This window comes from Leptonychotes weddellii, chromosome 4 (genome assembly GCF_054177405.1).
Source record: "Leptonychotes weddellii isolate Sample4059 chromosome 4, ASM5417740v2, whole genome shotgun sequence".
NCBI classification, from domain to species: Eukaryota; Metazoa; Chordata; class Mammalia; order Carnivora; family Phocidae; genus Leptonychotes; species Leptonychotes weddellii.
In genome coordinates, this window is record NC_138372.1 from 138,110,542 (window position 1) to 138,133,877 (window position 23,336).

Consider the following 23,336-nt stretch of genomic DNA (forward strand, 5'->3'; position numbering starts at 1 on the left):
ATTGTCTGAAGACTGAGAGATGAAGAAAAACAGGTCTGTCTGGGAATTCAGAGGCAGGACAAAGGCAGCAATCCCAACTGTGTCCACCCCACAAATTTCATCCATCTGAGGAACCTAGACTCTCCAGTGCGTCCACACCTCTTTCACTGATACTTCTTGCTCCAGCAGTCTCTTGGACTGTATGTGTGTGTGTGTGTGTGTGTCTGTCTGTCTCCCTGACCTCCTCTTGGTTCATTTAAGGAAAGTTAAAGTCTGACAAAAGAAACCTTACTAAGAAATTGAAGAGAAAATAAACCAAAAGAAGAAAACACAAAGGCAGAGACCAATGTGTTTATAGAGATGACTCCCTCACTCTACAGTCACAAAAGCTGAGTCACAGACAGGGTTGGCTTGTAATTTGTCAAACAAAGTCTTTCTTTCTGGAACACTGATGGAACTGGATGTTAGACCAATCTATTCTTGTGTCTGACCTCAAGGGGATTCAGGAAAACATGGCTACGGAGTTTGGTGAGATTCTTGGCCCCCACTCCTTTTAGCCTGGTTTCCCAGCAGAGCCATGGTCCCTCTAGACATGAGCTACTTGCCCCTAGAGCTCTGCTGCTGCCACGGGTTCTCTGTGCAAAGGGGAAACAGTCACACACACTGAGGGCCTGCTCCAAGCTAGGCACCACACCAAGGGTGCCTAATGCATTTTATTTCATCTTCCTAACAACTCTATGGTAAGGGTTATTATACTGAATTTTAGTAAGGAGTCACTGAAAGATTTCAAGCCAAGGAAATGGCATGGTCTTTTAGTCTTTCAGAAAGATTACTGTGTCAGCAACAGGGAGAGGGTAGATTAGAGGGGGTCAAGGCTGGGGACTGGGAGATCAATCAGCAGGTCACTGCAGAAATCCAGTCAAGAAATGATGACAGCCTGATCTGAGGCCGTGTCAGAGAAAAGGGAACACAATGGAGACAGATAGAGAAGACAGAATTAGCACAACTTAATGACCCGCTGCATAGAACAGGTGAGAAGGAGTTGTTAAGGCTAATTCTAAATAGGGGAAAAATCTGCTGAGGATTAAGAATTACAGAGATCAAGATAAAATAGACTTCAGATTATGACACTATATAATGCTTTTTAAAGAAATTAACCCATTGAGAAGAAACTGCTCATTAAAATAGTCAAGAATTCTCTTTTGAGGGTAGCCTCCCTATTTTCCCCTACAGTATTCCTTGGATTAGATCATTAAAAAGGACAAAGCTATCAGAAGCATTTTTTAAAAACTAAAATGCCACATATCAAGTGCTTTTCAAGAGATAACATGTTTTTGTTGAATTCTGTAAGAACAGATAATGAAAAACAAGCTACTTGATATTTTTGTTTCTAACACAGTAAGAATTCTTGTGGTTTGAAGACTTGGGATTCTTTTGAATGTTGGCTCAGTGGGGGGAAAAAAAAAGCCTTCCTTGTTTATTTTTTAAGTGAGAATAAGTATGGTATATTTTTCTTTGTGTCCTTGAGAAACTAACTTTACCCCCAAATTTAATAAGGCCAATGATAGATAACATTTTTCATCTTGATCACAGAACTGAATCTGCCACAAAGCAAGGCATCGAAGCTTTCACATACTCTGAGGAAGCTGACGGCAGAAAAATACTCATGTAAGCCTGAAGATTATATCTTTCTTTCAGTAGTCAGCCAGCAGTTTCTCTGAATTCTTAAGAAGGTTCAAGAGAATATCCAGAAATGTGACAGCAAGGATCTACAGTAAATAGAAACTTTAGTTATAACAAGGGTGTGACATGAAGTCTAGCTGTTCTATTAAACACAGACAAGCTGGTGGGGTCTGTGAATATTCTCCAGAAAATCTATGGGTAATGCATCAATTTGCGAGCTAGTAGTAACTGACAATAAAGTAGTGAAAAGGGAGAACAGAAGGCCTCCTAAGGAGTGACTCTGTTGCCCACAAACAAGAACACATGGTCAGAAAGATAAAAGAAAAAGAATCAAATTATGTGCCATCAGTAGAGAACAAACTGGACTCTGAAAATTCATGCTAAGTCCCTGGAATTCAGAATGCACATATTTCACGTGTTAGATCTCAGAGCAGCCCACAAAAACATTTCTAGAAATAAAATGCTATTTGCATGGGGGGAAAGTAAAAAGAACCAATACTTATATCTAAACCAAACAGGATACATTTAAGAAAAAATATTTCTAATCCATCCTGAATGCTGGTACTTAAATCTCCCCAGGAGATTGATCCTCTGCCCCCTTTGCTTTTCAGCGTGAAAGAAAAATTGGCCCAAATCTATCTGCAGACTTTTCCACATGCCAGACCCTGCTTCTCCTGAAATGTGCTGCTGCCTCACCTTCATGCTCTTGCGGGGACCCCCTCAGGTTTCCCCTCTGTACTCAGACATCTCAAGTACCTCGTCTGCCCCACTATACTCTTCTTGTGAGGGACTGTGGAACAAGGGCCATGCACAGGCAGTAGGGACCACAAAAAATCAGTATTAATCCATGAAACTAACAGTTACTATGTGCTCAAAATATGGCAAATACTATGCTAAGTGGTAGGATATAAAGACTAAATCCCGAATTTATAGCTCAGGTTGAGATTCAGATTAAGCTTTTACTGGTCATTCATGCTCAATTTTTATCAAATCCCTTTAAATAAACTTGTATGAGAAATAATTAATGGTATTTTATGAGGCTCCATTTAAATGTTGTATCATAAGGGTTATCAGTGCTAGACTGGAAGATGAGGACTGACAAATTGTATGTACCAATTTAGACAAACTTCAGATTACTGAGCCACTTAATTTCCTTGCACGAATATTCTGAATTCACCCAAAGTAGAGTATCTTTACTTTCTCATCATGACCACTGGGGGCTGGATCTTCACGACTAAAGCCTACCTCTGATATACGATTTTCAAGGTTAAAATGGTACAGGTGTTAGAATTCTGAAAATAGTAGGGTTCGCATTACGAAAAGGTCAAGCTTTGCTTCTCATTTGGAGACAGAATTATAAATTATATAGTTACCCCTTCAAATGACCTGTTAAATTCATAAGGAAGTTCCTAAACTGATGGTGACCAGAAGGGGAATGGGTGGGGGATGGATTAAATAGGTGATGGGGATTTAGGAGTGCACTTGTGATGAGCACTGAGTGCTGTATGGAAGTGCTGAATCACTATATCGTATGCCCGAAATTAATATTATACTGTATGTTACCTAACTGGAATTTAAATAAAAACTTAAAAAAAATTCACAAGAAAGTTTCTTTAAATTCACAAGACAATGCTTCTGCCATTTTCTTCTGATGACAAGCCCCATAAGAAAGTACATTTGATCAAATTACAGATTTATGTGATTTCAAACTTATTACACAAATGCATTAGACCTAATTATACTTGAAACCTCCAAGAAAATGTCTAAGACCCCAATTAGAACTTAATCACTAGAAATCTGTTAATAGCTTCTCAAGAAGTTATGAAAGTGAGTAAAACTTAGAACACATATTAACTATGGTTCAAAGAGTGAAGAGGACTAAAGATTTTTAGATTAAACTTTTTGAGATAATTGTAGATTCACACGAAGGTGAAAGAAATAGTACACAGAGATCCTATGTACTTTTACCCAGTTTCCCCGAGGTTAATATCTCACAAAACCATAATATCACAACTAGGATACTGACATTGCTAATTAAGATCTAGAACATTTCCATTACCACAGAGCTCTCTCATATTGCCCTTTTACAGCCACACCTACTTCCCTCCTACCCCCACCCCACCTTATCCCCTGGAAACCACTATCCTGTCTTCCATTTCTAGAATTCTGTCATTTCAAGAATGTTATATAAATGGAACCATACAGTATGTAACCTTTTATGTTTTTTCACTCAACAGAATTCTCTGAGGATTCATTCAGGTTGTTGTGTATATCAACAGTATCATTTTTTCTACTGCGGAGTAGTGTTCCATGGTATGAATGTACCACAGCTTGGTTAGCCATTCACCTTTTGAAGGACATGTGGTTGTCTGCAGTTTGGGGGTGTTATGTTAAAGCTTCTAAAACATTCAGGTTCATATTTTTATGTGAACGAACGTCTTCATTTCTCTAGGACAAATGTCCAGAAGTGCAATTGTTGGTATGGATGCTTAAAGGTTTGAACTGAAGGACAGTTGACGGGGTGCATGGGTGGCTCAGTCAGTTAAGTGTCTGCCTTCAGCTCAGGTCCTCATCCCAGGGTCTTGGGTTTGAGCCCTGCATCCAGCTCCCTACTCAGCAGGGAGTCCACTTGTCCCTCTGCCCTTCCCCCTACCTGTGCTCTCTCATGCTCTCTCTCTCAAATAAAAATCTTAAAAAAAAAAAAAAAAAGGAGAGAGAGTCAAGTCTGAAGGTGCCTACTGTCCCCATGCAAAAAAAGAAAAGGGAAAGGAAAGGAAAGAAAAAAGAAAGTAAGGTCTTCTTTGGGATCATCTGTCTGGATGGCTCAGGCAACCAGGACAGTAAGAGGTTATTTATGGAAGAGTTTGTTGGAGTAAGCATTAATAAGGGCCCTAGTATTTACCAAAGGTAGTGTGTAGTAAGAACCATTCCACAAGTAGAGTTAGAAACATTAATGTGTGATTATGAACACTGAACTGGTATCCTTCAAGATTCACAGAGGGCTGAGTCTGTTCCCCTGTAAATGAACATAAAAGCTAAGCATAGTGAAGTCTGCTTTTCAAGGTAGGAAGAGCAGGAGACAGAGAGATAAGATATGGTCTGACTTCCTGAGGGACTACTTTCAGGAGTGTACAATACTCCAGAAACGCAGTTTTTCTAGTGTCAGAAGACACTAGAAAGAGCTTGGCTACCTCACCCAGAATGTATCTGGAGCTAGACTGCTGGGGTTTGAACACCGGTTCAGCTACTTACTAGCTGTGTGACTTAAGTACTCACAAATTAATAGTTACTACCTTCCTGAGGATGGGCACAGCTCTGGGGAGACAGTTCTTTATGTACTGAAGATAGCCTGCGTGGAACATGGAGCACTGATCCCCTGCTAACAGAGCAGCATCTAGCAATGGGGTGACCTCTAGTGGAGAGTAAAGAAGTCCAAGAAAGGAAAAGAGAACTGGTTCCCGGCAGAGGAAAACCCACAAGAACAGTCAATTGTGGGAACAGCCCCAGAAAATCCTTTCCTTGTTCACCATGTTCCTAAGGGACAGTGTCCACGAGGGACGGTGACTACTTCAGAGGCCAATTCCATGGGACTGTTAAAAGGAGAACTCTGGGAGGTCACGTCTTGGAGGGCTGGCACAGCCTAAAAGACTTTATGAGGATGGAGCCACTCATACTTTAGGATGAAGCAGTTTCCTAGATATCAGTAACAAGAGCTCCTAATACCACACAGCGCTTGTCTCAGGCCAAATGACAAAACAGTAAGGAGGTTTTAGTGGAAGCATGTGAGTCACTGACCTGATGGGAAGTTCTAGTTAATATTCTTTTTCTTTTAAATTTTTCTTTTATGTTAATATTGGGTCATATCTACATAACTTTAAGATAGTATTCTTGATGGTTAAGAACTAATGGAGAAAACCTGTCATATTTTAATATATACTCATTAAACCTAACTTTAAATTGGTCTTCTATATCTATTATCACCAACCATAATGTATTGATTTACTTTTCATTTTGAAAAGCCACTGGGAAAGGCAAGACTAAGTGCCATATTCTTGGTTCAAATGGAATGACACTATGCCTACAAGTAACTTCAGAGATCAAAGCACCAGACACTTCCGCAAAATGCAAGGGAAAAATGGCATACCTGGAGAGACATTATCAGAAGGGACTGCCTACATTTTCTAATGTCATAGAAAAGTACTAAAACTTAGAGCCTATACAGTAAATGGAAACCCAAATCTGGATTCTCTATACCTCATGTGGTTATTCTTAACCTTTTAAAAGGATACAGTTGTTTTAAAAATATAAAAATAACCTCAAAGAACCATAAAATAAGAACTTCCAATGAAGTCATTAAATCCTAACTGCTAGCACTTTAGAATTACTGTTCTTAAAATCCAAGTGCTGTACAGATCCAGATATTAGGCAAGGGGAAAAAGCCACATCTAAAAGAAATCTAGCTCTGCAGAAGTAAAAATTTTAACAATTCCTTCTCAAAACGTTAATATATTTTTTCAGCCTGCTTATCTTCAATAGCTGTATTTCTCTAATAGAGTGGTCTTAATAATTTCCAAGGCTCAGAGAGGTTAATGAGTCTAAGGCCACACTGCTGTTAAGAGTGGGCTTCAAATTTAGTCTACAAAATTCCTAATATGCCATGCCACCTCTACATAGTTATCAAGATAACCAGTAGGAAATGGCTCATACAAAGCTCGGTTCCATATTCACAACTGTTTGCAAAAATTCCTGCCAGACCTTGTCTCTAAAATGCAAGAAATGGGTCTGAGATGTCTGTGTATCCTTGCAGATTACATAGTGCCTGGCACATTTTTTTTGAAATCCAGACATAGGAGAATCCAAATAATTCTTTGTGGATTATACACTCAATTAAGCTCATCTTAACAAGATTTCATTTTTTTAAGATTTTATTTATTTGAGAAAGAGAGAGAGAGAGAAAGAGAGATTGAACATGAGCAGGTTGAGGGGCAGAGGGAGAAGCAGACTCCCCACTGAGCAGGGAGCCCGATGCGGGGCTCGATCCTGGGACTCCGGGATCATGACCTGAACCGAAGGCAGATGCTTAACTGACTGAGCCACCCAGGCACCCCCATCTTAACTGGATTTTAAGGTAACATTTTTTATGACCAATTTTATAATTTATTGTAAATTTATTAAGAAAATAAATATGAACTAAGAGAAGAAAATACAAGTTACCCATAATCCTACCAACTAGAAATAACTATTATTACTACTTTGGTGCTATGGTCCTCCAGCCTTTTTTTTCTATATGAATATATATTTAATTCATACTATAAATACAAATGTTAAACTTTTTTACTTACTATATCATGAACATCCTTCCACATTACCAGTCTTCCAAAAACAATTTTTAATGGTTGTATTCTATAAGACTCTATAATTTTCCATAATTTTCTTATTAAATTCCTTAGCACTTTAAAAAAATTTGCTTTGCATTTTTCCTCTTACCCGAATTTAAATTCATGGACATTTTAAGCCAATCAAAACATAGTCTAAGAGGGGCACCTCGGTGGCTCAGTTGGTTAAGTGACCACTCTTGGTTTCGGCTCAGGTCATGATCTCAGGGTCCTGGGATCAAGCCCTGTGTGGGGCTCCCCTCTCAGAGGGGACTCTGCTTGTCGACCCCTCTCTCTGCCCCTCCCCCTGCTCACTCTCTCTAAAATAAGTAAATCTTAAAAAAAAAAGCATAGTCTAAGAGACTTTTAAAATAGTATTTTTGGTCAAAATCTATCAATAGATTCTCAGGCAATGTATTTAAAAGATGTGACACAGATGGATCCACCTATAATGTGGAATTATTTTTTTTTCTTTTTTAAAGATTTATTTATTTATTTGAGAGAGAGAGAGAATGGGGGGCGGGGGAGGGACAGAGGGAGTGGGAGAGAAATCTCAAGCAGACTCCCTGCTGAGACCAGAGCCCCACTTGGGGCTCAATCCCACAACCCTGAGCCAAAATCAAGAGTCGGATGGATGCTCAACCAACTGAGTCACCCAGATGCCCCTAGTCTTATTTCTTTATGGACAATAGTTTTACTTTGACAGCAATCTTGATGCAACGCTTGCTTTGCTCACAATAAAACGTCAAATGTACAGTTCATCTTAAACTACAGTTCACTTTAATTTGAATCCCTTTTAGAATTCTTACTTATTGATTTTTTGGAAGATTGTCTTAAAAGGGCCAGGGAAATAAATTCTCATAGATCATATGGCTAGAATCTCAATTCTTACCCTTTGAGGTATCTGTCCAAAATAAAGGCAAAATATGTGGATATTTGTTTTGAGTTCTTAAAAAAGAAAAAAGGTAGCCGCCTTTTTGAAAGCATGGAAGTAAATTTAAAAAAAGAATTGAGAATATTATCCTTTCAGGATATTCCAGCACCATGAAAAACATGTAAAGGAGGAAGTTTATAAGTAGAACCTTCTGAATTTTACTTCCAAGTCTCAAAAATAATTAACAGAAGTTCAAAAGTAATTTTTAGAGGGCGCCTGGGTGGCTCAGTTGGTTGGGCGGCTGCCTTCGGCTCAGGTCATGATCCTGGAGTCCCGGGATCGAGTCCCGCATCGGGCTCCCTGCTCGGCGGGGAGTCTGCTTCTCCCTCTGACCCTCCCCCCTCTCATGTGCTCTCTCTCAAATAAATAAATAAAATCTTTAAAAAAAAAAAAAGTAATTTTTAGATATATCTGGATCTACTACAGATACATTTTTACTTTACATCTCATTTTGTGGTATTTCCAAGTCTAACTTGATTTGTTTAAAATTCTCAATGTTGTGATTTCTTCAATGCCAAGCTACCAATTACTTCATAATTAAAACTTTATTAAAGCAATAAAGGTGAGGTTAATTTGAAATGTGTGAATTACAGAATGCTACTAAAGGCCAGTTCATTATGTTTAAGTTCATATAATAACTGAAAGTAGGCTAATCAGGCATTACTTAGTTCTTAGGAAAGAAAGCTTAATGAAAAAAAAACAAGGATTTGTTTATATGTCTGCTATTACTATGCAACTACTTAGCAACATGATACATAATATTTAACATCTATTAAGTTATTATATTCCAGGCACTATTTAAGTGTATTTCCTGGAATGACTGATTTAATCCTCAGATAAACCTTATATATAAGGTATTATCAATTATCCTCATTTTATGGGCAAAAAAAAATGGCACTAAGTTTGCTTTCATAAGATTCTTTTTCATATAATGAATTAGTTTAGGAAATTTTTCATCAAAGATTACATAAAGGGAAACAGTCTAGCCCACACACTCTGAATTAACTCCTTATAATCATTTCATTCAAAGTAAATTTTTCGAACTGCAGAGAAACAATAAATACCTGGAAATGTTTCTTACTTTGCAGGAAACACCGGTCACTTGTTTACAGGAAACATTCAGTCATATATTCTGAATTAACTCTGCAATCTTCTCAAAGTAATCTTTTCTAAGTGTGAGAAAACAACATCAAAACATTTGGAAATATATTCTACTTTATAGGAAGTGACTAAATCCCTGGAGTCATTATTCTCATGTATTTCTTACTCACTGGGATAGTGAGAAAACACTTGTCTAAATTTTTCTTTCTCCATCAGAAAACAAACAAACAAGGATTTCTGATATATATTTCTTCCAATGTTTGTGTTACTTGTATCTTTGCATTATTTTAACAGTTCAATTCAACTTTTGGAAAAATATTGGCTTAAAATAAAAATTAATTATTCACAAATGGAGTACTGGTACCGTGGGTATTTTATTTTATTCTAATACCTTTCAATATTTCCAAAATCTTTATTGTGTAATTTTAAAATTCTTAGCAAGGGACTTGCCCCCATAGGAAGTCTTCAGTTTATAATTTGTAATTATATAATAAAGATAGTAAATAAGCACTGGAAGGTCAAGCTGAAGTCTTTCATGCATATGTATTATTATTACTTATTTATTTATTTTAAAGATTTTATTTATTTATTTGACAGAGAGAGACACAGCGAGAGAGGGAACACAAGCAGGGGGAGTGGGAGAGGGAGAAGCAGGCCTCCCGCGGAGCAGGAAGCCTGATGCGGGGCTCGATCCCAAGACCCTGAGATCGTGACCTGAGCCGAAGGCAGACGCTCAACGACTGAGCCACCCAGGCGCCCGCATATGTATTATTTTTGTAATAAAGTGATTTTTAAAAAAAAAATCAGGTTTTTCCTGCAACAGCAGCACTTTATTTATGAACTAATGGTGCCACCTTGTGGCCTACCTGGGCTTCAAGTGCAACTTCAGCATCCAGGACAAGAATACAGCAAGAGGAGGGAGCACCTTGGAAGTTTTTGTTTCGTTTTTTTCTTTTGTTTTGTTTTTGTTCTTAAAGTTTACTTACTTACTTACTTATTTTAGTAATCTCTACACCCAATGTGGGGCTCGAACTCACGATCCTGATATCAAGAGACCAATGCTCTACTGAATGAATTAGCCAGGCTCTCCTCTCTTTGTTTTATTTCAGTTACTTACCATTATCATTCTCAATAATTCTTAATTAGTGAAAATTCAGAGTTGAGCTGAAGCTCAATTTTCCTTAAAAAAAAGTTTATCTAGGGCGCCTGGGTGGCTCAGTTGGTTAAGCGACTGCCTTCGGCTCAGGTCATGATCCTGGAGTCCCAGGATCGAGTCCCGCATCGGGCTCCCTGCTCGGCGAGGAGCCTGCTTCTCCCTCTAACCCTCCCCCCTCTCATGTACTCTCTCTCTCATTCTCACTCTCTCATATAAATAAATAAATCTTTAAAAAAAAAAAAGTTTATCTAACATAATGTTGTATGTCGATTATACCTCAATTAAAAAATTAACCAAGCAAATTAACAGCATAAATAATGATTCCAGGACTATTCGGAGATCTAAATCTCGTTAAACCCACCTTAGCAGACTTCATTTATACAAAATTAAAGTGCTAAAAAAATGACATTCCTGGGGTGCCTGGGTGGCTCAGTCAGTTAAAGCATCTGACTCTTGATTTCGGCTCAGGTCATGATTTCAGGGTTGTGAAATCAAGATTCTCTCTCTCCCTCTGCCCCTCCCCCCTCTAAAAAAATGACATTCCTACTATTCATTTATTTGGTGTTATTTAAAAATACAGGAACTACAACTTTTGTAAATTACTCATTTTCTAAATAGTTCACAAAATGTAAACCAGATTCACCTCAAACAGTTTGAAGGCACAAGACTGTTCTTAGGAGAAACCTGAATACTTTCCATAAAGTTTTTATGGCCAGGAAGGCCATTTTGGATTATCCAACCCAATTTCCTTATTTTACATATAAAGATACTGAGAATCAGAAAAGCTATAACTTGGGTGCCTGGGTGGCTCAGTGGGTTAGGCGACTGCCTTCGGCTCAGGTCATGATCCTGGAGTCCCAGGATCGAGTCCCGCATCGGGCTCCCTGCTCGGCAGGGAGTCTGCTTCTCCCTCTGACCCTCCCCCCTCTCATGCTCTCTCTCTCTCTCATTCTCTCTCTCAAGTAAATAAATAAAATCTTTAAAAAAAAAAAAAAAGAAAGAAAAGCTATAACTTAACATGCTACTTTACAAGCAAACTACCCCTTACCCTCAAGATTCTAGCTCCATTCATGATTCACGGTGGAAATATAAGGTACATTATCTTCAACATAACAGTTTGTCACAATTCTCTTGTAATCTGTCCCCATCTAATGCTTTAAATTGCACCAGATGGATGCTAGAACGTACAGCATCCTTCACACAAAACATCCATTCTAGTGACACAGGATGGACAAGGGCCCTCCCTAGGCTATACAAGCCCACAGAGGATCTAGTAGACTTCTTTGAGGTGTGCTCTGATTGCATGTGAAGCTATGTGAATCACTGTGGTCTAGAGCTCCATACTGCTTACAGTGATGTCCTATGTAGACCCTTAAAATTCAAGAACTCCTGACACATCATTATTAGACCCACATCCTACCTCACTTATTCCAACCTCTAGGGACCCTGGTAAATAAGGATATACGATGAAAAAAATGACTGGAGAGGACTAAGGAACCAACTTAACCAAACAGCCTCTAAAAATGGCATGGTTATGTATAGCCACAAAAGGACCACCATTTGGGGTGTGAGACATTTCCTCTTTTTCCTTAATTCCCTAAGAATTAAGGATAAGACCTTTGGTAGGAAGGGAGTAAAAGATGAAGAGTAGACGTCTGAGACTTTAAGGGAACCTTTTGTTTCTTTGCCTGTGGCCCCCCCCCTTTGGACTAGGGGCAACCTATTTTGGGGAGGCATCTTCTGATACCCAGAGAAAAGAAAATAGAGAATGACATACAAATGACTCTAGGTTCAAGAAAAGAGAAATAGGGATTCTTTTTCCCCTAAATTTTTTAGCCCATTTTAGGAGGATTAAAAATAAGAATTACAGGGAGAAGTTGTATTTTTTGGCTGGCGCTTTCCTCATGCTGCCACTTAGGAACCTAAAATGTGGGGCACAAGGTGGGAAATGCCAGTATTCTAAGGCAGAGCTGAATTGGCAGTCTTGATAGCTTTGTCACTATAACAGTAACTCCGAGTAAAAAGGACAATGAATTATAGCAGTCTTCTTTCCGACTGAGACCTGGTCCCCACAAAACCTCTCCTGTTAAAATGGCAGATCTGTGAGTTGGCTCAGTTTAAGTCTATGTACTCAGAGTTCTAGGGAATCTTTCAGAAACGGGAGTAGGGCTGGCAAATCCCTGTATCAGTTTCCCATGGAACTATTTTTACAGACTGCCCAGAGACCTCCCAGGTCATTGGGACCAACATGAGAAAAAGTGGTTAGTGACTAAGGATCTCTAGTTTTCAGCTACATGGCTCTTCATATAATTCCCTTGGTATGTCCCAAGATGTAAATACTTAGTTTTAAAAATACCTCTAAACCCCGCAATATATCATCAAAAATACTTAAAACAGCACTAAATATTAGCACACCACAATGCTGAAAACCAGTACTGTAGTTATTAATGCTAGGCACTTTACATTTAAAATTTAAATAGCCACAATACTGGATAATGTAACTCTAATATACAACAAATTTCTGTCTACGTATGTCTGTTTCTGACTCTCTACTCTGTTCTAATAGTCTGTGGGATATATATGTACCAATATCACAATGTCTTTCTGTCAAATAAATAAAATCTTTAAAAAAAAATTATTTGCAATCTTTTTTTTTTTTTTTAAGATTTTTATTTATTTATTTGACAGAGAGAAAGACAGCGAGAGAAGGAGCACAAGCAGGGGGAGTGGGAGAGGGAGAAGCAGGCTTCCCACTGAGCAGGGAGCCTGATGCAGGGCTCGATCCCAGGACCCTGGGATCATGACCTGAGCTGAAGGCAGACGCTTAACGACTGAGCCACCCAAGTGCTCCTATTTGCAATCTTCTATCCCATCTGAGTGTCAGGATTATTTTGACATGGAAATTTTGTTTACTATACCAAGTCATACCCTTGAAGATGAACTATCTGGATATTCTTTGCTATCTTTTAATACATTTTTATAATTTTCCCCATGAAGGTCTTGTACATCTTTTATACATTTTATTTTTTAAAAACTTATTGTTTTTATTTCTGCTGTGATTGAGGTCTTTTTTTACTACAGTTTTAATTTGGTTATTACCAGTACAAAGAATGAAACTGATGCATATGTGCTGACTCACATCAGCAATCCTGCTGAATTCTTACTAACTCTATTAATGTATCTGTAGGTTCTCTTGAATTTTCTATGTATTACCATATTACTTACATAAGTACAGTGTGTTAGTTTAAAAACATGCCTGCAAATTCTTCACTACATCTTTCTTCAAGAGCTTGAGTTAAAATACCCTCCCCCTGAGTATGGGCTTACTAATTCACTACTAACAAACAGGATATGGTAGAAGTGGCTTGTAAGACAGGTCATAAATTAGACAATGCGGCCTCCTCCTTACTCTCTCACGGATTACTCACTCTGAAACAAGCCAGCTGCCATGTCATGAGGGCACCCAAGCAGTACTATAGAGGTTCCTGTGATGAAGCATTGCTAGTAGACAGCAAGGAACCTAAGCTTTTTGCTAATAGTCTTGTGAGTGAGCCACCTTGGGAAAGATCCTCCAGACCCAGCCAGCCAAGCCTTCACATGGCTAGCCCTGGCTGAAATCTTGACTGAAATACTCTGAGCCTGAACCATTCAGCTAAGCCACTTTCAAATTCCTGACCCACAGACATTATTATTTTAAACTTTTCCAATTTATTGGCATAAGTTATTCATTACATATGCTCATGACTAAAAAACAAATCTCTATTATATCTGCATTGTTTCCGATGCTGTTTATTTGTGCTTTTTCTTTTGTTTTTTGTTTTTTTTAATTTTTATTTATTTATTCATGAGAGAGAGAGAGCAGAGGCAGAGGGAGAAGCAGGCACCCCGCAGAGCAGGGAGCCCGATGCGGGACTCGATCCCAGGACCCCGGGATCATGACCTGAGCCGAAGGCAGACGCTTAACCGACTGAGCCACCCAGGCGTCCCTTGTTTTGTTTTTCTTTCCTAGATCATTATTGGGAGAAGTCTGTATATTTAGTTCTGGGGTGCCTGGGTAGCTCAGTTGGTTAAGCGGCCAACTCTTGATTTCAGCTCAGGTCATGATCTCAGTCCTGGCATTGAGCCCTGCATCCCCATCCATTTCCAAGTTCAGTGGGGAGTCTGCTTGAGGGTTCTTTTTGCACACAACCAGCACTCTATTTGTTGAATGAAGAATGTATATTTAAACTGGTCTTAAAAAGATGGAGTTGGGGAGGGGGGTAAGGTGTGCCAGATCCTTAGGAGAATGAAGAGAGCAGTATCAGGGAAATTAAGCTAAGGAAGACTGCTTGAAGCCTAATGGCAAAGGGGCCTTGAATCAAAGAATCCGTATCTGGTTTCAGTGTAGATGGTGATTGGGAGTTTGGTAGGATGACATCTGTAAGATAATAAAGACAAGGAGGGCACTGGGGGACCTGGCTGGCTCAGTCGAAGAGCATGCGACTCGATCTGAGGGTTGGGTTTGAGCCCCATGTTGAATGTACAGAGTACTAAAAAAAATTAACTTAAAAAAAAAAAGACAGGAAGGTCAGGTTACTGTGCCAATACAGTATCTCTCCTTCTCCCTTTGCCCCTCTCCCTGCATGGGTGTGCTTGCTCTCTCTCAAATAAATAATCTTAAAAAAAAAAAGAACCAGTTCTGCTGTTTTACTGCTTCTGGTTTCTCTTCATTTCTTCTACTTTAAGTTTTATATGTGGTTTCTTTTTTTTACCTTCTTGATTTGTATCCTTAACTCACTTTTAATCCTACCTTTTAACAAATTTATTTAAATCTAAAAAAAAGAAAAAAATCTATACATTTACATTGAAGTGTCAACTGGACTCCACTGGTTTTCACACGCAGTATTTCACATTGTTTAATTATATAATTTCTGTGATGTCCCCTTTTAAACCTATTAATTATATTTTTAATACCCACGTAAGGGATTTGAAAACCTTTTTGTTAATTCCTTTTTTTTAATTTTTTATTTTTTTTAAAGATTTTATTTATTTATTTGAGAGAGAGAGAATGAGAGACAGAGAGCATGAGAGGGAGGAGGGTCAGAGGGAGAAGCAGACTCCCCGCCGAGCAGGGAGCCCGATGCGGGACTCGATCCCGGGACTCCAGGATCATGACCTGAGCCGAAGGCAGTCGCTTAACCAACTGAACCACCCAGGCGCCCACCTTTTTGTTAATTTCTAATTTATTTGCACTGTGGCAAAAGAAAATGGTCTTTGGGGCAAGAATTTATTAAAATTTACAGACTTTCTTTTGGTTAATGTGCCATGCGTATCTGAAAAGAATGTATGAAGCATTAGTTGAAGATAGAATTCTACTCTCTATATACATAATTTGATCAATCTTGTTAATTTTGTTGTGGAAATATTCTGTATTTTTCCAGTTTTTTGCGATATGATATATTGGTTTCTGAAAGTAATGTTAACAGTTTTAATGTTTGATTGTGAATGTATGGATTCTTTCTGTAATCCCATCTAATTTGGGGTTACATTTTGAGACTATGTTTAGGTACACGGATCTTCCCGGAAGACTGTTTCTTTTATTAGTGTGCTTCTTTATTCCTATTAATGTTTCTTGCCTCAACATTTGACATTAATGATATTAACATTATTATATTACCTTTCTATGGTTATAACTTTGGGGGGATATTTTCCTATTTCAACCTTTATGTATAGTTTTGTTTTAGGTGTATGTCCGCTAAACAGGAAACTAGATGGCTTTTTAACAGTTCTGAAGATTTTTTTCCCATAGGTGAATTTAATCAACTTATATTTTCTATGATTTCTAACCTATTTGGACTGATTTCCACCTATTTTGTGTGTTTTCTGTTTATCATCTATTTTGTGTTTTCTGTTTATCATGTTTTTCTTCTTTGTGTGTGTCTTCTGTTGATCATCTTTTTTTGTTTTCTGTTTATCTTTTTCCTCTATTTTTCCTTTCAACTAGTTATTTAAAAATGTTGACATACATGCTAATGTTTCTTAAAGTCTAAAATTATCTAAAATTTTATTCTGAACACAATAACCAGAATGCACTATAACCACCACAGACCACTCCATGACTGCTAAGAGTTTTAGCTTTACCTTTAAAAAATACCTCTCCCAAACCCCTAAAACCTAAAAAAAAAAAAAATTACCTAAATTTGTCAACATCTTATCAATCAGATCACTCTTTTTCAAAAAATCCCATGCCTCTCCTCTGGATTCACTCTTCTGGCTGAAGTTCACTCTCCACTTCTTTTAGTGAGGATCTGTGAGAAGGAGATTCTTTCAGTCTGCAAATTTGCAAATGACTTGATTTGACGTTATTCCTGAATAACAGTTCAGTTGATCATGAGGTTGTAGTTGCCAGTTACTTTCCCTCAGTACCTTCAAGTTCTCACTCTGATGCTTCCAGGCATCTATTATTGCCAGGAGATGTCTGCTTCAGTCTAATTGTTGTTCTTGTGTAGGAATGTATTTTTCTTTATTTCATTAAAAATTTTTCACTTTATCCTTAATGTTCTACAGTTTTACTGGGATCTATTTAGGAGGATTTATTTATCCTGCTTGGAATTCAGAATGTATTTGTAATCTAAGTACTCATCCCTTTCTTGCATTCTGGCAAATTCTCTTCAAATAGTGCTTTTCAACCATATCTTCCTATTAAATGTATGTTGGAAACTCAAAGATCAATATAACCTTAAAAAAAAAAAAGTTTTTCTGTGCTACTTCTAGGTGCAGTTCTCAGCTCCATCTTCTAATTCACTTAACGCTCAGGCTGGTTTGAGTCTAAAAGTTTATGACACTTAAAAAATTCTCAACTACTGTAATTTTTCATTTCTAAGAGTTCTAATTAATTCTTCATATCCACCTGTTACTTTTTGTTTCATAATTTACTGTTCATTTTTAATAAATGTGAGTCCTTTTTCTCTTTGAGCATATAGACACTTAATTAAAAGTCTTTGTTGGATGGTTTCCTAAAATTTTTTATGTCAGGACTGAATTTGTGTTCCAATGCTAATATTATTGGATGAGTTCTTCTTAGCATTTAGCATCTTCCTCATTCCTTTTGGAATTTGTGCTGCAAGCTTATTTTGAGAGAAATGTTTATTTTTTTGTTTTTGTTCTCCATTCTTTCTCCCCCATGCTAACTCCTTCTGATAGCTGCCTCCACTTTGCCACCTGGGAATGTAGTTCAGAACCAGGTCTTATAAAAGGTAAGTTGAACTCCTCTCAGTGATAGTGGGGCTATTACAGATTTAGTCGCTGAGCCAAAGTCCAGTTCAGTTCCTGGCCGTGAGACTGCTATGTCCTTCTGCCTTGCTAGGTCCAGCTTCTTTAAGCCATCTGATTCCAGCAGTCAAGAACTGTTTTATTTGGACTCCTTTCCTGCTTAGGGAATTTCTACCCAAAGCCTTGACTTTAAGCCATCACCTTACTCCACTCTTGTCCTATGCAGAGCACTTTTAATCCTCATCACCCAGCAGGAGCCAGGTATTTGCCTGCCACTGCCCACTTCCAGAACAGCTGCAGCTCCACTCATCACACTGTGCTTCTACTCTATAGAGAATATGTATATATGTGTATATTATGTATTGTTCTGACTACATCTTTCTGGTTCCCTCTTTTTATGTTTAATTAATTATTGCCATGTACTGAAACATGCACTTAATGTACCATTTTGATCTAAAAGCAATTATATGTGTTTTTCTATCCTCAGAAACCTACTGCCACTGTAGTGGACACATTGGCTGCCTACCTAGTATCTGTTCCTACGTTTTTCTGCCCCATAGTACTCAACGGTATAACTCTTCACTGCCCACATGCCTTGAGGGGGTCAGTCCTGATTATATTAAGCCATGTAATAATTACATTTCCCTAGCTGTAGTGGTTTATTTAGAGGCAGACATGTGACCAGTCCAATAAGACTCTGCTTGGAATGCTAGAGTTATATATTCTCTTTTTTTCCTAAAAATATGGTGTACTGCAAATAACACCTAAAATTGCTTTAGTCATTTTGACATATATTTTATATACATGTGCACACATACACACACACATGCGTGTGTGCACACACATATAGGAAGCACACAGAGTAGAGAGAAAAATGGGAGTCAAGCCTTGATTAAACCTCATTTGAAGCACATATTAACTCTGGACTTTTTAAATACAGGCATCAGTAAAGTCCATTTTTTTATTAAGACAGTTTAAATTAGGTTTTCTGTTACTTAGAGCCAAATATTTAACAGAGAACCTAAAGTGGTCATTACTACTTGATACCTAACCTACTGCTATATGCGCCTGTCACTGCTTTCTAAGAAGGAAAAAATATTGTTTTTGTTACATGTTTCAGAAAAAGACAAAGGTCAAAGGAAGGGTGGGGTGTAATGATATCTAACTTGCTTCAAGAATGAGATGAATTAAGGCCTAAGAAATCCCACATTTAATGGAACAAACAGCACAAAGAATCGGATGCTGACTGAGAGCTGGGTAAATTCTAGGAACTGACCACGGAGATAACCCAGAGAACAAGTTGAAAAGATACTCTTTTTACAGGCAATACCAGTTTTTGTTTTTAAGAAAAAAAATCAACGTAACAGTCAACAAGTAAAACACAGCCAAAAGATGGGGAAGGGGCAGAGAAAGATTTAAATGAAAGAAGCAGTGCCATCTGGCAATTGGGAAAAAAGTGACTGGCTTGACTTTAGAACTAAAAATGCCACCAAAGTTACAAATGCCTAAACTCTTCCAACAATGTCACACTCAGGACATTTTATAGAGACACAACGAGAGAGGGAACACAAGCAGGGGGAGTGGGAGAGGGAGAAGCAGGCTTCCCGCAGAGCAGGGAGCCCAATGGGGGCTCGATCCCAGGACCCTGGGATCATGACCTGAGCTGAAGGCAGACGCTTAACGACTGAGCCACCCAGGCACCCCAGGACATTTCATTTTAAAATTAAACTTAGGTTGGGATGCCTGGGTGGCTCAGCTGGTTAAGCGTCCAACTCTTGATCTCAGCTCAGGTCTTGATCTCAAGGCTCTGAATTCAAGCCCCACATTGGGCTCCATGCTGGGTGTGGAGCCTACTTAAAAAAAAATTTAAGCTTATGTTAAAGGAAAAAAAGACATTGTAATCAGTAAGAGAAAATACATAGGTTATTTGACGAGTTTTAATATGTTTATTTTATTTTGTTTTTTAAAGATTTTATTTATTTATCTGACAGAGAGAGACACAGCGAGAGAGGGAACACAAACAGGGGGAGTGGGAGAGGGAGAAGCAGGCTTCCCACCGAGCAGGGAGCCAGATGCGGGGCTCAGTGACCTGAGCCAAAGGCAGATGCTTAACGACTGAGCCACCCAGGCGCCCCTAATATATTTAGTTTAAAATGTAAAATACAGCGAAGTATCTAGTCTCATAAAGACCCAATGTGGAAAAGGTAGCTAAGTAAACTGTATTCTTGCAGTTCTTTCTGACTGACTTGCTACCATCCCTGAATAACATTGTACACGTATCTTTTAAGTGATTATATTCAGAAATTTGTGAAAAGTCCTACTTATTAGTACTTAGCAACATATTTATGGATATATCTCCTCAGGCAAGGGAAACAAAAACAAAAAAAATAAACTCTTGGGACTATACCAAAATAAAAAGCTTTTACACAAGAAACCATCAACAAAACAAAAGGCAACCTACTGAATGGGAGAGGATATTTGCAAATGATATATCCAATAAAGGGTTAACATCCAGAATATATATAGAACTTACAGAATTCAACACCAAAAAAAGACAAATAATCCAGTTTAAAAATGGGCAAAGAAGCTGAATAGACATTTTTCCAAAGACATACAGATGGCCAGAGACAAATAATGAAAAGCTTCTCAACATCACTCATCAGGGAAATGTAAATCAAAACAATGAGATATCACCTCACACCAGTCAAAATGACTAGTCACAAAAAGACAAGAGATAACAAGTGTTGGCAAGGATATAGAGAAGAGGGAAGCCTCCAGGATTGCTGGTGGGAATGGAAATTGGTGCAGCCACCATGGAAAACAGTACGGAGGTTCCTCAAAAACTTAAAAATAGTAATACCATAGGATCCAGTGATTTCACTACTGGGTATTTACTCAAAGAAAATAAAAACACTAATTTGAAAAGATATATGCAACCCTATGTTTATTACAGCATTATTTACATTAGCCAAGATATGGAAGCAGCCCAAGTGTTTATCCATAGATGAATGGATAAAGATGATATGGGTGTGTGTATATGTGTATACACACACACACACACACACACACACACACACTGGAATATTACTTAGCTATTAAAAAGAATGAGATCTTGTCATTTGCAACAACATGGGTGGACCTACAGGGTATTACGCTAAGTGAAATAAATCAGACAAAGAAAGACAAATACCATATGATTTCACTTATATGTGGAATCTAAAACAAACAAATAGAAATAAATACAGAGAACAAACTGCTAGTTGCCTCTGGGGAGGGGGGGAAGAGGGGGAATGGGCAAAATAGGTGAAGGAGATTAAGAGGCACAAACTTCCAGAGGGGAAAAAAAGTACTACTTATTGGATAGCTTATCAAATACATTCAAATATCACTATTTTTTTGATATATATGTGTTTATGGTTACATGAAAGAGAGCTAGAGACAATAAACTGTCCATTTTTTAATCAAATGGGTATATTTCTCCTATTGGACATGTTTTGGTCTTAGAATTGTTTTGTTTCTCTAATAATTACTGGCAATAAAGATAATAAATAAGTATTTAAGGTTGCTAAACACTGCCTTGGAGGAATTGCTAAAGATCTTAGTGAACAAAGAGAAGCTTCAGAAAAACTGAACAGCACTAAAACAAGAACAAGTTCCCAATTCTGGGTATGTAAACAAAGGAAATAAAATCACTCTCTTGAAGAAATATCTGCATGTTCATTGTAGCATTATTCACAATAGCCAAAATTTGGAAATAACCAAGTGTCAGTCGACAGCTAAATAATACAGAAAATGAAGATGTGGTGTGTGTATATATATATACAATGGAATACTACTCAGATATTAAAAAAGGAGGAAATCCTGCTATTTACAATACCATGATTAAACATGGAGGACATTATGCCAAGTTGAAATAATACTGACCCAGTAAGACAAATACTGTATGATCATATTTATATGTAGAATTTTAAAAAGCCTAACTCATAGAACCAGAAAATAGAATGGTGGTTGCCTGGGACTGAAAGGTGGAGGAAAATGTTGGTCAAAATGTACAAACTTTCAGTTAGAAGATGACTAAGCTCTGAAGTTCAAATGTACCGTATGGTGATTATAGTAATACTGTATTGTATACTTGAAATTTGCTGAGTAGATCTTAAGTGTTTCAACACACACACACAAAGTTAACTATGTGAGGTAATGCATGGGCTAATTAACCTGACTGTGGCAAACATTTCACAGTGTGTAAGAATACTAAATCATCGGGGCGCCTGGGTGGCTCAGTCATTAAGCTTCTGCCTTCGGCTCAGGTCATGATCCCAGGGTCGTGGGATCAAGCCCTGCATCAGGCTCTCTACTCAGCGGGAAGCCTGCTTCTCCCTCTCCCACTCCCCCTGCTTGTGTTAGCTCTCTCGCTGTCAAATAAATAAAATCTTAAAAAAAAAGAATACTAAATCATCATGTTGTACCCCTTAAAAAATCATGTTGTGCAACCTAAATATATACAACTTTATTTGTCACTAATACCTCAATAAAGCTGGAAGAAAAAGGAACAAGCACACTTTTAATCTGGAAATTAGCTGTTCCTTTGTCACTGATTTTATTTTTATACCTAGAAGTTTAAGCTAAATTGATCATTCTTATGTCTACTTACTGAGTCATTAAAAAGGGACTTTATTACGGGGCGCCTGGGTGGCTCAGTTGGTTAAGCGACTGCCTTCGGTTCAGGTCATGATCTCAGGGTCCTGGGATCGAGCCCCGCATCGGGCTCCCTGCTCGGCGGGGCGGGAAGCCTGCTTCTCCCTCTCCCACTCCCCCTGCTTGTGTTCCCGCTCTCACTGTCTCTCTCTCTGTCAAATAAATAAATAAAATCTTTAAAAAAAAAAAAAAGGGACTTTATTACAAAGATATAACTATAAACTTAAGTTTTAATAATAGCAAAAATTATTTTAAATAGGTAAATTCTTTGCCCACACCACAACAGAGTTCTTTATGGAATGCCTACACACAATCCAATTCTCTAATTATTTTCCTTACAAGAAATCTAGAAAAAGTCTTCAGTAGAATGGTACTAAGCAAATTTGGCATGACAATTCAAGAGTATAGTGACAATCTCAAAAGTTCTTTCATTGTTTTTTTTTTAAAGATTTTATTTATTTATTTGACAGAGAGAGAGACAGAGAGAGCAGGAACACAAGCAGGGGGAGTGGGAGAGGGAGAAGCAGGCTTCCTGCTGAGCAGGGAGCCCGATGTGGGACTCGATCCCAGGACCCTGGGATCATGACCTGAGCCGAAGGCAGACGCTTAACGACTGAGCCACCCAGGCACCCAAGTTCTTTCATTTTTAAAGGATGAATAACAAAACAAAGTCAACATGGAGTCAATGAAAAAATCTGCACCAGAAGAGATTCATCAGCTTTACATGAAGAAAAGCATACCACTGACAATTATTTTAAGTAAGAAATTGAAAAAAAAATCCAGAAAAAAATGTGCTTTAGGAATATGCAAAAAATTAAGAACTCAGGGGGAGGGAAAAAAACAGTATTAGAAGGAGATTGGGATAAAACAAAACTGCAAGTAAAATAAAAACATCAAAGAAATTTAAAATCCAATTTGTGAGCAGTAAGAAACAGAAGAAATACTGCAGAAAATCAAATCCGGGACAGAAAGGCCTGCTTAAGAAGCGATACAAAAGAAAAGAAAAGGGCGCCTGGGTGGCTCAGTTGTTAAGCGTCTGCCTTCGGCTCAGGTCATGATCTCAGGGTCCTGGGATCGAGCCCCACATCGGGCTCCCTGCTCAGCGGGAAGCCTGCTTCTCCCTCTCCCACTCCCCCTGCTTGTGTTCCTGCTCTCGCTATGT

At 38.2% G+C, this 23,336-nt stretch overlaps 1 protein-coding gene across 6 annotated transcripts in view; it reads right to left on the reverse strand.

The window, feature by feature from the left end:
* Positions 1-23,336, reverse strand: part of ANKRD46 (ankyrin repeat domain 46) — a 51,526-nt gene that overhangs the window by 23,428 nt on the left and 4,762 nt on the right. For 2 of the 6 annotated variants that reach the window (XM_081817081.1, XM_081817078.1), the window contains exon 2: positions 9,036-9,140. The exons of 1 other annotated variant lie outside the window; for it this stretch is intronic. The gene's annotated coding sequence lies outside the window, so the exon portion shown is untranslated. Of the gene's footprint in view, positions 1-1,615; positions 1,749-9,035; positions 9,141-23,336 lie in introns of all 6 variants that reach the window. 3 more of the 6 variants (XM_081817079.1, XM_081817080.1, XM_031035023.2) reach the window with 3 other exon arrangements.